Genomic DNA, 15,344 nt, shown 5'->3' on the forward strand with positions numbered 1-15,344 from the left:
GGGGTTCTTCTCACAGCTTAACCCTTGGGGCAATCCTCTGATGAACTGGCAGTCACTTTTCATAACATGCATATGGATGAATGATTAAGATGATAATCCTGACATGAATGTTCATGTTGCAAAGCCTAGTTGCTGAAAACCATTACAGAAAAGGTTTGCCTTGCTTCTTTAGCTAGGGTGTATTTAAATGAGCATTTTGTAGGTGTGTATATGAAGGATGGGGAACCAAAATTTTTCAGAGGAAAATATTCTTCTGAATTATATACCTATTGTATGGAAGCTGACAACTGGACAACAAAAGTGGATTATACATGTCCTAATGGTGGCCAAAAGACTGGTATTGATGATTTGGAAGAATAAAGATATGATCCCCTTTAATCAATGGATTGATGACATGACAGCACTCGCAAAATACGAACAGACTGCTTATAGGTGCAGGCATTGTTTGGACAAACATATTGACATTTGGAAAGAGTTTATACAGAATATAGTAAGTTATAAAAATATGTCTTATGGCAATAATATTGTTTATTTGTTGTTGTTGTTGTTTAGTCGTGTCCGACTCTTCTTGACCCCATGGACCAGAGCATGCCAGGCACTCCTGTCTTCCACTGCCTCCCGCAGTTTGGTCAAACTCATGCTGGTAGCTTCGAGAACACTGTCCAACCATCTTGTCCTCTGTCATCCCCTTCTCCTTGTGCCCTCAATCTTTCCCAACTCAGGGCTGATTTCCTTCAGAATGGATAGGTTTGACCTTCTTGCAGTCCATGGGACTCTCAAGAGTCTCCTCCAGCACCATAATTCAAAAGCATCAATTCTTCGGCGATCAGCCTTCTTTATGGTCCAGCTCTCACTTCCATACATCACTACTGGGAAAACCATAGCTTTAACTATACAGACTTTGTTGGCAAAGGACGAGATGGTTGGACAGTGTTCTCGAAGCTACCAACATGAGTTTGACCAAACTGCGGGAGGCAGTGAAAGACAGTAGTGCCTGGCGTGCTCTGGTCCCAGAGGCAGTCCATGATGTGGAGTGAGAGTAGAGAAAGACACAGGGGACTAGATATTACAGAAGGGCGGCAGGCAAGTTAATACAGAGCTGTTGCCTAAAATGGCAGCCCTATGTGACGTGCAACATGCAATCGCACCCAGATAAACAGGTGCTTGAAAATGTGCGCATCATGCTATTGCACTCAACAGGGACTCAGGATTGCCTCTGGCACTTACAAGGTGTGACCAGAAAATTCAGTGAATGGTCACATAAATTGGACAGCAAAAATATTTGAACATACAATCAGCATAGGAAACCCACAAAATGCTTACAATTGTGTATGGAGATGAAGCTGTAACTCGAAAGACAGTGTATGAGTGATTTAAGTGTTTCCGTGAAGGACGGCAAACCATCAAAGATGACCCTTGGTCTAGTAGACCATCGATGAGCAGAACAGCGGCCAATAGAGAATTCATGAGTTATTGATGCAGGATCGTCGGAAGAATTGCATATTCCACGTGAAATCACTACTGAGGTTACTGAGTTGTCCCACCTCCATATTCTCTCGATCTGGCCCCACTGGTTTTTTTTCTTTTTCCAAAACTGAAATCTGCACTGAAAGGGCACAGATTTTCCAACATGTCACACGTCCAAGTTGCTGTGATGAGGGAACTGAATGCAGTATGAAAAAAGGACTTCTCCAGAAGTTTCCAACAGTTCTACGAACGTTGTCAATGGTGCATTGTATCAGAGGGGGCCTGTAAGGTATCTATGTTCGAATATTTCTCGCTGTCCGATTTCTGTGACCATTCACCGTACTTTCCACTCACACCTTGTAAAAGCTGGCCTGTCATCTCGGACATGTTCCTCACTTTTAAAGAAGGTACAATAGCCACCAGGGACGTGGGTGGCGCTGTGGGTTAAACCACAGAGCCTAGGACTTGCCAATCAGAAGGTCAGCGGTTCGAATCCCCGCAATGGGGTGAGCTCCCGTTGCTCAGTTCCTGCTCCTGCCAACCTAGCAGCCTGAACGCACGTCAAAGTGCAAGTAGATAAATAGGTACCACTCCGGCAGGAAGGTAAACAGCATTTCCGTGTGCTACTTTGGTTCGCCAGAAGCGGCTTAGTCATGCTGGCCACATGACCCGGAAGCTGTACGCTGGCTCCCTTAGCCAATAAAGCAAGATGAGCGCCACAGACCAGAGTCAGTCCGGCAGGAAGGTAAACGGCATTTCCGTGTGCTACTTTGGTTCGCCAGAAGCGGCTTAGTCATGCTGGCCACATGACCCGGAAGCTGTACACGGGGTCCCTTTACCTTTACCTTACAATAGCCACCAGAGAAAGACAACTCAATGGCAGGATGCAGACCTTCACCAGCAGCTTTGTATGGTGGTAGAGACAGGATTGACAGGGTTGGCAGTGTCCAGGTGCATGGCTGCAGAGTGGGCAGCAGTTTCCTAAGTAGGCCAATGACATCAAACAGTCCACTGGTGGTCACTAGATGCTGACTCACACACACACACACACACACACACACACACACACACACCTTTGGTGCCCACCAGTTGCACTCAGTGGCATTGATCATTGACTATCACTCTACTTGCTCTCCAGTCACTTCTGCTGGCTTGCTGATCTCCCTGCTTTAGATGTTCCAGAAGTTCCAAGCATTCAGTTCTCATCCTTCTGAGGTTGCAGCAGAAGACCAACGTTCCAGTTTGTCAAAGGCTCGGCAAGCCAAGATCTTAGGCAAGCTGAATAATTCAAAAAGAAGCCACAGGATACAATCTATTCCCCAACACAAGTCCACCAGCTTCAATGGATTTAAGATTAGTTCTCCAATGAATAACTTTGAATGCCAAATGCGATAATGAAAAAGAAAAATCTGCTCACAGCAAGTGCATGAAAGAAGGGGAACTGTATTTAACTTCATCTGGGGGAAAAATAGTGAGGAAAAGATGCAAAGGCTATAATAATGGTTGGATTTGATGGGGGGGAAATTATGAAACTCATTTATGCACTTCAGTATTACCGCAGTGTCAATTTGTTTCCTTATGTAAAACTCAGAGCGTAAATTATACATTGTCACCCTCATTGTTGGTGACACGATTGTCCTGCATTCCAGCTGTGCGCTTTAATTGTAAGATTTATTTTGACATGAAAACACTGATCCAGATAAGGGGAGCAGAAAATGTCAAAGCAGAAAATAACATGATCACACACACACAAAAATGAGGTTTTCAGAAATATTGGTCACAGTGAGTAGACAGACGTATAGGCAATTCTGCAGTGGCAATATAGAATAGTGATATCTCTGAGGCAGCTTAAAGCAAGCATGAAATGATTCCTTTTTTTGTAAAGAATAATAGCCATAATTTCATCTCTAATGGAACTTACACACAATAAAAGTTGCTAAAATAGAAGAATGTCACTGGTTAGAGCAGTTGAAGGGTGTGTTATGTAGAATAAGCATATTTTTTATATTTTTTTGAGGAACTGACAAGACCTGTGGGTTGAAACTTCCAAGACTGTATCAAGGCTAGAGCCAGTTCAGAACCACCCACTTTTGCTACCTGTGAAAATGTTTGCTTTTTCTTATACTTCACTTTCACTGTCATCGCCAGTGTAATAATAAGAAAGTCATATCTTATTGGCTTTATAGCACTGTGACATCACACCACTCACTGCATGGTTCTTGGCAGCATGAGGCCACCCATGCGATTCAAGAAACATCGCCATCACATTCTGACAGTGATAACATTATGCAAACGGATCAATTTTTTTTTAATGATATTTATTAAAAGTTTAAGAATTACAAAAAAAAGAGAAAAAGAAAACAACAAAAAAATTGACAAAACATACATTACAGTACATAAAAGGAAAAGCATAAAAAACAATACAACAATACAGCAAAGAAAAAACAATAACATTAAAACACACATCCAATGTTCCATATCTTTATCTTTCATTTACTTGTTTCATCGACCTCCTCACACCTCCCTTTTTGTATTCTAATTTAATTAATTGTTTCAGCAAATTCTTTCCATCTTTCTCAATTTTTGTTATATAATTTATCTTAACGATCTAACCTTTTAATTAACTCAACAAATCCTTTCCATCTTTCACTATATTCTGTCATTCAATTTACCTTAATTTATTTAATCTTATCTTACCATAAAAAAAACCTTAAAACTTAAAACTTAATACTTATTTGTACATAACTCCTTATATCATTTCTACTAAAGCCAAATAGTTTCATTCCAACATTTTTCCTAATACTCGTTAATTTTACACTAATTCTCAAAATAAATTTTTAAAAAAACTTTCTTCCAATCTTCATCCAGCGTCTCTTCTTCCTGGTCTCGGGTTTTGTCAGTCCTTCTTGTCCATTCCATCTAGTCCATCAACCTGGTGATCTTATGTCCGAGGCTCTTAAATCTTTTCCATGTCCCTTCTGCAGATCTTCTTCTTGTTTATACCTGCACTTTACTTTGTCTTTTGTTGATCTTTTTCTTAATTTCTTTCCTTTCTCATTGGGGGGTAGGTCTCGGGAGGACTCCAATCCAAAAATATCTCCATCTCCCCTCAGCAGATCAGCCCATTCCCCACAGTCCCATTCCCCACAATCAACACATAATCCAGGAAGTATTTAAAAGCATGTTTCAAAGTCCTTCCAAAATTAAGAGCCCTCACAACTCCAGACCCCCCTGGTCCACTCCAGATTCAAACTTCAAGAACAGCGGCTTATGATCCTGCAAGGCCTCAGATCTCTCCATTCGTGTTACTTGAGGTTCAACAGCAACCTCCTCCATTATCTTCTGCACTTGCACTTGCCCTGTCAAAACAAGTTCCTGGGCTGGTTCCTGAATGGTTTCTAAGTGGGTATTCACCATTTGTCCAAAGTTTTTAACTGCAACAGTCATCAAATCCATCTTCTCATGCATCTGCTCCAGCAAAGCGCTTGTCTTACAAAAAGCAAGCACCAAAACTTCTTCTAAACACATTTTTATTCAAGGTCAGAGTCTGGTCTCACGATCCTAATCTTACAGCTGTGAAATCCCCAGATCGACTCCAGCAACAAATTAACAAGCTCCCTCTAGAGGAGACAATTTCTATTTGTATCCATCTTTTGAAAGCAGGACCAACAAAAGAAAATTACTTTCATTTTTCAAATATTTTGTTTCTTTTGAATGCAAGAGGCAACATTGGAGTCAATTTGTTTCTCTTTTTTTACTATCTGTCAAAAGACGTTCCATTCACAGTCGATGAACTTCCCCATAAATTTCTGTCTCTGGCACCCCGTTCCCAGGTTTGAGACGGTGGAAATTTATCTTTACTCTCTCTCCTGCAGGCTTAAACAGTCAAAAATTCCCCCCCTTTTCTCCTGCTTCCAAGAGCGGTTTTGGTGGTAATAACTGAAGGAAATTTAGACCTTTATATACGACTTTCCAGACTTTAGCTTACAAAGTTTTTGCTTCAATCTATTTACAAAAACGGGAGGCGGACTTCCTGTTTAGAGCCTTCCCGCTTCAGTGCCAAATTAAAATGTTTCTTAATCCAATTTTCCGTTCTACTCACGGGTACTTGTTTAGAGTCCAATTGTCCACAGGAAAAGGTCAGCGCTCTCCGGCAACGGCTGTGCAGCTTCACTCCATAAAAGTAGCGGTTGATTCAAAACACCGCGCCACTCACCCCACGTCGCTTCGGATCCCCGAAAAAGGGTTTCCCTGCGAGTAGGGGAGGCGCTCCTGGTGTCAGCCGAATCCCACGTTCCCAGGCTTCCTCCGCCTGGGATTTTTAGAGGGTCTCCGCCTTCGCTGCCGCGGCAAGACCCGATTTTCACGGAGCGGGTTCCTCTTGGTCAGAGGAACTCCGCCATTGCCGATGGCACTAACCCGGAAGTCCTATGCAAACGGATCTAATTGGCTACCATATTGTTGTGATTTCATCCTGGCTGCTGGGTGATCACTGGTGGTGTTGCATCACCAACATGGCCAATCCAGAGAGGAGGAAAAAGCCCCATATGGCCAATCCATGTAGGAGAGACAAATTTCTCATTTCCACCAGAATTGTGAGTATTTGGTTGTTGCTGTTTTTTTTAAAAAAAATGACTGGTGTAACCACAAGATTAATGTTCCCACAGGGTTATGGGTTTAGTTTTAGGTTTTTCCTCAGACCTTGGGGAGACAAAAAAGTCATAGGTTTGGCTCCTACTAACTAGACTTCTCTAGAGGGAGCAACCTTAGAGTCCTACCAGCAGAGCAAGAGAGGTGATTTTTCACTAATTCTCCCTTCCCTCTACAGCCGCTTTTGCACCCCCAAATCTGTCCTGGAGGGTTGGGGAAAAGGACCAAAGTGATACAACATTAAAGGACTCTGTCTTTTATAGCCTGAGCAAATGTCAAGGCTTGCTGTCAGATAGGAGCCATCCCAGAGTAGCTTTAATGTATTTCTATTTTTTTTTTCCTGGAAGCCGCCCAGAGTGACTGGGGATGGGTGGGGTAGAAATAATAAATTACTACTACTACTACTACTACTACTATTATTATTATTATGCTTGAAAAGATTAGATTGCTGCTCATCATCTGCCTCAGGTCAGCAGGTAGATGGTAGAAGGACCTATTGAGGGAGCTCAATAACTGGGCAGGTTCTTCTGTATATTAGGGGAATTGTATACAGATGTGTACATTAGGAGAAATTCACTGATAAATTTTCATGGGGATGTAAAAAGTAAAAAAATATGTGGAATTCTGGAGAACTGAACTTAAGACTGAAAAAAATGAGCAACGGAGAGAAACTAAAATGGACAAATTCTCTCATCCCTACATGTGGGCACGGACATGCGTTGACAGAGACCAGTAATCCCTTGTAAAGTGAAGTTAGGCACTTCCTCCTTCATGATCAGTAGCAAGATACATATGTATTTTTTTTCCAGGAAAGAAACTAACCAGTACCTTGGGAACTTCACAGTGTACAAAATCGTACACTGCCCACTCGACGTTCCTTCTGGGGTGGGTGGGTGGAAATCCCCTCTAGCCAGGTTTAAATAGCTACTGTCACTCAGCAAAGTAATTTGAAAAGATAGAACACCCTGAGATTTGCAAACAGACTTATGTTTATAGATATTGTGTTTGCAGTTGGAATATCGCTTGTATTACCTTACTGGGAATTGAGAGTGTTAAAAAATAATTATTATAGATTGATATTTAACTTGGCAGGTTTTTGTATTTCATCATCAAGATCATGCTGGGACCTAGATACCTTGCCAGCTTGTGTGTGTGTGTTTTAAAAATATATATTTGTGGGCATCAAGATCCTGTTATGCAGCTATTAATCTGTCATTTCTAGATCAGACCTTGGGATACAGTGGTGGGACGTGTGTTTTACTAGCAGTTAAAGCTATGCTTTCCCCATAGTTTCCTTCCTTCCTTCCTTCCTTCCTTCCTTCCTTCCTTCCTTCCTTCCTTCTTTCCTTCCTTCCTTCTTCCCTCCCTCCCTCCCTCCCTCCTTCCTTTTTTCTTTTCATTGAGATTCCATCAGTTACATAATAAAGAACAGCTAACACAGGATACAAGTTGGCATGTTGAGCATATTAATACCGTTTGACTCCTTACAACCGTTTCCCTTTTACAACATCACTAAGCTTTGACCTTACTTCCTAAGTAGATTGGACCAATAAAGAACCCTGAGCACCAGGAGACCACCTTTCACCAGCCTGCCCAATGACAAATGTTCTAAAGGCATGTCAATGTGGGTGCTAGCTGTGTGCCAGGCCCAGATAAGGTCCTTTATTAAGGTCCCATCTCTATCCATTGCTAAATGGTACAAGAGAATAGGACCCATCCACTGATAGCCCACTCCATACCATTCTGTTTCCAAGTTAAAATGACTTCAGCTTAGGGCTCATCTACATTTCTGCTTGTCCCATGCCTAGAAAGCACAGGTGTGAGTGGTTTTATCTTTACCCTGCTGCTGTCCCCTGGAAAACCATCTCTTTTGTACTTTATTGGAACAAACAACAATCTACAGAACACCCCATTGTCGGGGTACACAGTGACTTGCAACCATTGATCTGCTTGATAAATTATTTCAGAATAGAGATACATTAACTGAGAAATGATTGACTAGACATTTAGAAAGCATGTCAACTGACAAATGTTAGGGCAGGCCAAAGGCATTTGGCCACTCAAAAATAAGATGGATGGTTATTTGTCAGCAATATGAAAATTGCTGAATAGGAAGCAGTTCATAAGAACGTGGTGGAAATGATAATTGCTATTTATTTATGAAATACAATTATGGGGTGTGTGTGCTAAGAGGATATAAGCTACTTGCACTAGCAGGCAATGGAAGGGTGCATCCAGTTAAAGTTAGGGGAGCACATTTGTAAGCGCTTCCTGTGGGGACATTTCAAAGTTTAACAACCTGTATTTCCCGTGATTTGCAAATGCTGCACATATTTTTGTTTTAAACTCTGCTGGGGGCTCTTTTGACTAGAAAGTGAGTCAAGCCCCGAGTTTATTTAGAATTTGGGCAGTCAGCCATTTTTCTTTTGAAGTTTTCCCCACACATGGGACTGCAGGACTAAATTGGTCTTCATTTAGTTATTTCCCAACAGCATGGGGCTGGGCAGAAAGAGTTAAACACGGCCCCACAATGGGATTGGAAGCTGTCTGCTTCCCATTCACTGGACTGATTATCTGAAGAGCCAGAAGGTGGTGATAACCACATGCATGTATCTTGTATATCCGAGTGTGTGTCAGGATAGCCACAGTTGCTATAAGCATACAGCTGCCAACTGATTGCCAAGAACAAATACAGCTCCTGGCCCCCCGAAAGGTTAGCCAGCCTTGAGGTAAGAGCTACACTTACTCAGGCTTATTTGTCACCATGCTTCTTATTTCATCCACTTCTTCCTCCCTGTTCCCCTTGTCAGATTGCTCGGAAAAGTCAAACGTATACAGCAGAAATGATTGATGGAGGCTCATGGGGCACACAGTTTTGCATAGCTGGCTCTGAGGAGGGTCGGCAAGCCAGCTTGACAGCAACCAATCAGAAAGGCTGATTGTAAACAGGAGGGAGAGAACCCTTATTTACCATAAAAGAAGGCAGCAAAGACAGTGGAGACAATGGAGCAGGGGGAGGCTAAATTAATAGTACTTGCTCCCCTATTCCATTTACAGTGGTACCTCGAGTTACAAACGCTTCAGGTTACAAACACTTCAGGTTACAGAGTCTGCTAACCCAGAAATACTACCTCGGGTTAAGAACATTGCTTCAGGATGAGAACAGAAATTGTGCTCCGGCGGCAGTGGGAGTCCCCATTAGCTAAAGTGGTACCTCACGTTAAGAACAGTTTCAGGTTAAGAACGGACCTCCAGAACGAATTAAGTTCTTAACCTGAGGTACCACTGTACTGCCACTCAGTCGCTGTCATCCCCTTCCTAGCTTCAGAAAATGGGGTGCCATGGGAAAGGCCTCTAGTGATGAGGCACATAAATAGAGCACATGAACATCAACAGAAAAAGGCTAAGACATTAGCATTTCTGGAGCAGACCCAGAACTCCTTGCCTTCTACAAGATTCTAGAGCACTGCTGGGCATGCATGTTGAATTGCAAAGGCCTGCTGGCATAATAAAGTCTTCAAGAGACACCTGGAAGCCAAAAGCAAGGATGCCTGCAGAATCTCTGACTGCAGAGTGTTTTGCAGCATGGGACCAGCAGCACTATTCGCCCAACTTCTGACTGAGGCCTGTTGGGCTTCTATAACTTGGGGATTGATCAGCCTCTGGATGACCTCAGTGATTGGGTCGGGCGGTCCTTAAATATCTTGGATCCAAGTTATTCAGGGCTTTGTATGCCTACACAAGAACTTTGAACTTGGTGCAGTCACCTTTAGAGTGTTTTGCAGCAATTGTCTTGGTAATATTTGCAGCAAGCCTGTACATCAACATTTTTATTCTCTTTCTAAAAGTGGAAGGAAGCAATGAGGCTGAGAGAAGAATAATGGCTCACTTCCCCCACCCTCAACTAGCTTGTGGGAACATAGGAAGTTGCCTTATACCGAGTGAGACCATTGGAAGCTTCACTTGACTAGCAGCCACTCTCCAATATTTCAGATTGGGTGCATACTCCCAGCTAAACCTTGACCTGCAAGGGAATGAACCTGGGACCTTCTGCATTCAAAGCAGGTGCTCTGCCAATGCCCTGTTGTCCACTGAGCTCCCTTTGTGGCTGAGGAGAGATTTGAACAAGCCACTCTTCCCACAGCAGAGAGCACACCCTCTTTGTCACTCTGCTGCTATATCAGCTCTTGCTTTGCAAATGAGATCCCTTCACCCTGAAAGTTCTCAAACCAATTCTTGGTTGATCTTGTAGCATCCTTGCCTTCTTTTGTAAAGTTGGCACATTCCTGGAGAAGTAATTAAAGTGCCTGGTTTTTGTGTGCATTTTGATTTACTTATCCAGCACGAGTTTTTTCCTGAAACGAGCAAAGCCTTAATGACATTGACAATTGGAATATGCAAGAGATAAGGCATTTTAGCGAGACATGTGGATGGAAAGCTGTGGCACCCTGGCTTATCTAGGGAAATGCTGAGAAGCAAATCCCTGGGAGGTTGGTGATTTCAATTAGCCCAACCAAAACAGCTCCAATTTATCTTTTCCAAGAGTGGATCTTCCAGAGACTTTGAATTACCAGGTACAAAGCGGGAACATTTCACGAGTGCTTGAGCCCAGGGCCGTCAATTTGGGAAACAATCTTATCTTTCCTACTTTGCATACAACAAACCCTACTTCATTAAAGAAATCTTTATTTGGAAAGAATGAGGTTTAAAAGGTGCTTTCCTAGCAGAAATAGTGGGTGGCGAGTAGAATCAGAAACCACCAAAGGTAATGTAAGGTTTCAGCCAGTTTGAGCTGATGGATTAACACCATTCATAGGATCAAGGTTTCAGAATGCTTTGCTCTGCTTCCCTTAGTTCTATATGTATAGCACGACTAATAGGTGGGATCATCTTAATAGATGGTCCTGGTTGCGGGCAGGCTCCTAACCCGGTCCCCCCCACCCTGGCGTGGGTGGAGCCATCACCCTCATGCAGGGTGGCACCATGATCACCCAGGGCTATTGCCCAATCAATTTGAATGGGTGATCGTGGGGGAATGTATAAAAGCAGCAGCACGATGTGTGCCAAGCACCTGCTTCATGCTGCTAAACACCCGCCCACCCTCCCTTTAATTTAAGTGTCCTTTGGCCTTGCTTTGGACTTTGGTTGGTTGCCCTTCTTGGGTTGGGGACCGGGTAGGAATTTTTCCATTTGGCGAATTGGTACAGGCCACTTGGTTTTTGCCTACCTCTTAGCAATCGTCACAACTTTGTAAGGTTTGGCGATTAGGCATTGGCTTATTGTTGAGTGGAGGAGGGGAGGTCGGCCATCACCTGCCCCTCCATTTCAAGGGTATTTCATTAAAGGAATCTGGGGCCTGGATCTTGTCTGAAGTCCGCTTGAGGGGCTAGGGCCATGCCAGGCCTCTGGGAACACCAGGGGAGATGCAGGCGGGTTCCCCTGAAGCAATTTCCCTTTGGGTGGTTTACCCTTACAGACTTCCTGCAAAGGGGGCAGGAGTCAGAGATAGTCTTTTGCCAATGCCTAAGCCAATACCGCTCTATTTCCTGTAATCAATAAAGTTGTGGCCAAAAAATTGCCCAATAACCTTAAACAAAAATTCTGTGTCTGTGTGAATTTCTTTATGCTAATGGGGGTTGGCTTGAGGGTCTTGCCACGCAACCATTGCTTAGGGTCCTTCTCCCTAGTCTCATAAAAGAAAGAGACAACACTAAGCTAGTTGCCATTCTCACCAAATCTTGAGCACTTCCAGACTGTCCACTATTTTTGGGTGGGTTTCAACCACATACCCATAAATTCAGGGTGCAATCCACTAAAGAATGGGAGGTTTTTGTGTAAGAAACGGTCTTCCCCCAAAGTTCAGATTTACTGTGTTAAAGAAAGGGGGGATGCACTGGAAGGTATGGCATAACACTTGCATTGAGGCCACATCATCTAACCTCCCTACAAACAAATCAGAATGAATGCTCACTAAGCTGTCAGCATCATCTAATCTCCCCGCAAACAAGTCAGGAATAATGCACAATAAGAAGCACATCTGGAAGAGCCCCCTGTGATTTCCCTATGTTAACTGTACATGGTTTATGTTGTGGCAGAAACATGGAATAATTTGGCTCATAAGAGCAGTATCCTGAAAGAAAACATCCTTATTTTGTGTGTGTGTGTGTGTGTGTGTGTGTGTGTGTGCACGCACGCGCTAGCTCTTACTAGTCATATTTAATGTGCTTTTTCTTTAACGAAAGGTATCAGTGTATAATCCGAGCTATAAAATATGCTTGTTGACCTAGTGAGCTGTTTCTATTTAGGAATATTTAGCACAAACCACTGGGAGAGCAATCCACCATTTCCCCTTATCAGTCCCTTCAAGCCACTGGCCTAAATAGCGATTACATCAAAAGAATAATTTGGAGAAACCTCTGAAGGCAAGAATTGCTTTGAACCTTATTATACTGTACCAGTAAGATTAATTTGCTCCCATTGATCTCCTCAAAACTGTTGTAATGATGCTAGGCTGACAAGTTAAATACTTTGGGAAAGTGGGGGGGGGGGGGGAATGCTCATTATCTTCCTTGAAGGATGATGATAAAGTAGAAGTGTGAGGAAGCTCGCCCTAGAAGTAATTGAATGGAGCGTGGCCATCGGTACGTCCAGAAGTCCTTCCTATGAGCATTGGTGATTGAGCCATTTCATTATTCACACTGAGTTAGGAGGAAGAAAAATCTACTCACAATTAATAGGCTGAGGGAAGCCATGGAATCTTCCCCTTTGATTTAGGATACATTGTACTGGCCAGGTCGTACATGAGGTAGAACTTGCACAATTGCCTCTAGCAACACAGGAAGCTAGTGGATTTGTGGACTAGCCAATTCAAATTCCAAGGGGTTGGAGTTGGACAATATGTTCTTGGTGGCCTCCCCTCCCTGAACAGGTCTACCTCTTCCCTATCTTTTCAGGTGCTTATTCATACACTTCTTCAATTGGGCCCAAACTGCACAACCTCTCAGAAGAGGACACAGCCTTATATTAGCTCAATTTATCCCAGAATCATCTGGAAATGCTGGGAAGAGTCAGCCAAATCATGAACTTTGGGGTCTTAAAAAGCCCACCTCAAAGGAAAGGCAATGTTCTAAGGCCCTCTTTCCCCCCAGCTCAGATAAAAACCTATACCTGGTGAGCATTCCCTCCTCAATAAATCCCAGCTGCCCTCCTTCATCTCCATGCCCCCCCTAAACAACAAGTGCTGCACCCATTGATCAAAAACCATTTCAAGTACAATTTCAGTAGTAGAATAATAAATAGCAGTTCCCTTAAAACTCAGACATCCTGATCTAAGTGTCTTTCTCCCCATTGTGCCTGCATCATTTTGTGGTCCCGTCTCTTTCTCTGCCCTTTTAGATGTGGCATCTTATAGAGAAGAAGAAATTCTTCATGTATGCCACAACTGTGGCTAGGATACTACAGTGGTACCTCAGGGTAAGTACTTAATTTGTTCTGGAGGTCCGTTCTTAACCCGAAACTGTTCTTAACCTGAAGCACCACTTTAGCTAATGGGGCCTCCTGTTGCCGCCGCGCCGCCGGAGCATGATTTCTGTTCTCATCCTGAAGCAAAGTTCTTAACCTGAAGCACTATTTCTGGGTTAGCGGAGTCTGTAACCTGAAGCATATGTAACCTGAAGCGTATGTAACCCGAGGTACCACTGTACTAGCCAAAAGATGGAAAAGTGATGAGGTACCAACCAAGGAGAACAGCAACAAAAAACGATGGAGTACGCTGAAATGGTGAAACTAACCGGGTGATTAAGAGATAAAGACAATAGAGACTTAAAAAAATTAGACTGGGAACCATTTATGTGTTATTTACAAAACTATTATAAAGAAATGGACTCATTAGCAGGGTTTGATTAAACACTTACAATGAAAAATAAAATAGAAATTATGAACAAGAGGTTAGAAGGCTAAGAATATTAAAAATTCCAATAAGAGAATGCAATATTAAGAATAACAAAATAAGCAGAAGAAATAAATGTACCAAAAAACAAACAAACCAGAAGATGAAGTTGGGAGAAGTCATGGGTGGGAGGGGGATTTCGATATTGTTTTTTGTATTATACATGCTTGTGATAATGATGAAAATATAAAATCCAATACAAATATTTTTAAAAAATAAATTGATTTGGCATCTTATGAAGATTATGCTGCAACCCCGCAGCAGCCATTTTCTGTTATGCCAAATGCCCATGGCAGCTGTTTTGTAATATACCATGTCCCCATGGTGACCTCTACTTGTGGAGGCCCTCTGTCCAACTTAGTATTACTTGCATGCAGTGGTTGAGGGTATGTGGATTAGTTTAGTCTGCATCAAAATACAAACTGAACCAGAGCAGTCTCTAATAGCCCTCTTCTCTTCACCCCTGTCTTTATTCATCACTCTTTTTCCCAGTTCCACACCCCTCCACTCCTTTCTGCTTCTTCTCTAGATTCATCAACAGGATGCCCAACAGTTATGTAAGTGGGGGTGGAGGAGAAGCCTCTGAAAACTCTGAAGAAGATGAAATCTTCCATTAAAGCTTAACTCTAAATGCAAAATTCTTCCCCTCTTTTTTTTTTCCTGAAAGAAGAAGCCACAAGGCTAAGGAGAGATCTGCTTGAAGAGATGAAAGGACAGAGGGGATTATGTGGGAAATGGATATTTCAGTATAAAACCTTAGCAACTGTCTCCAACCTGATAATGATCAAAATATCATGGAGCAATTTAATTTCTCATTTTCAGATCTAGGAAATGTCCTTCAGCAAGAATGCATTTTCTTCACAGTGTATTAAATATACTAAAAAGGAGAAAAAAAAAACTTTCAGTAAAAGTATTGCAGACTTGTATTGTTTTATCCTTTTTATTCCTTGCCTTTTTTTAAAAAAAAACAAAAAACAGCTTTATCTTCTATCTTATTTGCAAGGGATTCCCACTGGGATAATAGTGTTGTGGCTGTCAGACTCCCCTTTCCTTTATTATTTAGGACAGGCATAAACATAAAAGCACAATAGATACTCTCCTTTCCAGACATTTGGACCAAGGACGGGATATATCTCATGTCACCTCCAATTAGTGCTGATCTGCAGGGTGGCGGGTCGAGGGGGTGGGGGGCAGTTTTGCAAAAAGAAAAGAAAAAAGAAACTTTTTATTGAAATCCAAATGGTGGGAGCTTTGGGTAATTTTTTTTCATTGAGAAAGG

At 42.5% G+C, this 15,344-nt stretch overlaps 1 long non-coding RNA gene across 4 annotated transcripts in view; it reads left to right on the forward strand.

Annotated features, from left to right (window-relative positions):
* LOC308476941 overlaps positions 1–14,823 on the forward strand; it is a 35,006-nt gene extending 20,183 nt beyond the window's left edge. For 2 of the 4 annotated variants that reach the window (XR_013986240.1, XR_013986241.1), the window contains one exon: positions 14,595–14,823. This is a non-coding gene — a long non-coding RNA (uncharacterized lncRNA). The remainder of the gene's footprint in view (positions 1–14,594) is intronic. The other 2 variants (XR_013986242.1, XR_013986243.1) reach the window with 2 other exon arrangements.
* Positions 14,824–15,344: the final 521 nt, after the last annotated feature.

Source organism: Podarcis pityusensis (assembly GCF_964106645.2).
Source record: "Podarcis pityusensis genome assembly, chromosome: 5".
In the NCBI taxonomy this organism is placed as follows: domain Eukaryota; kingdom Metazoa; phylum Chordata; class Lepidosauria; order Squamata; family Lacertidae; genus Podarcis; species Podarcis pityusensis.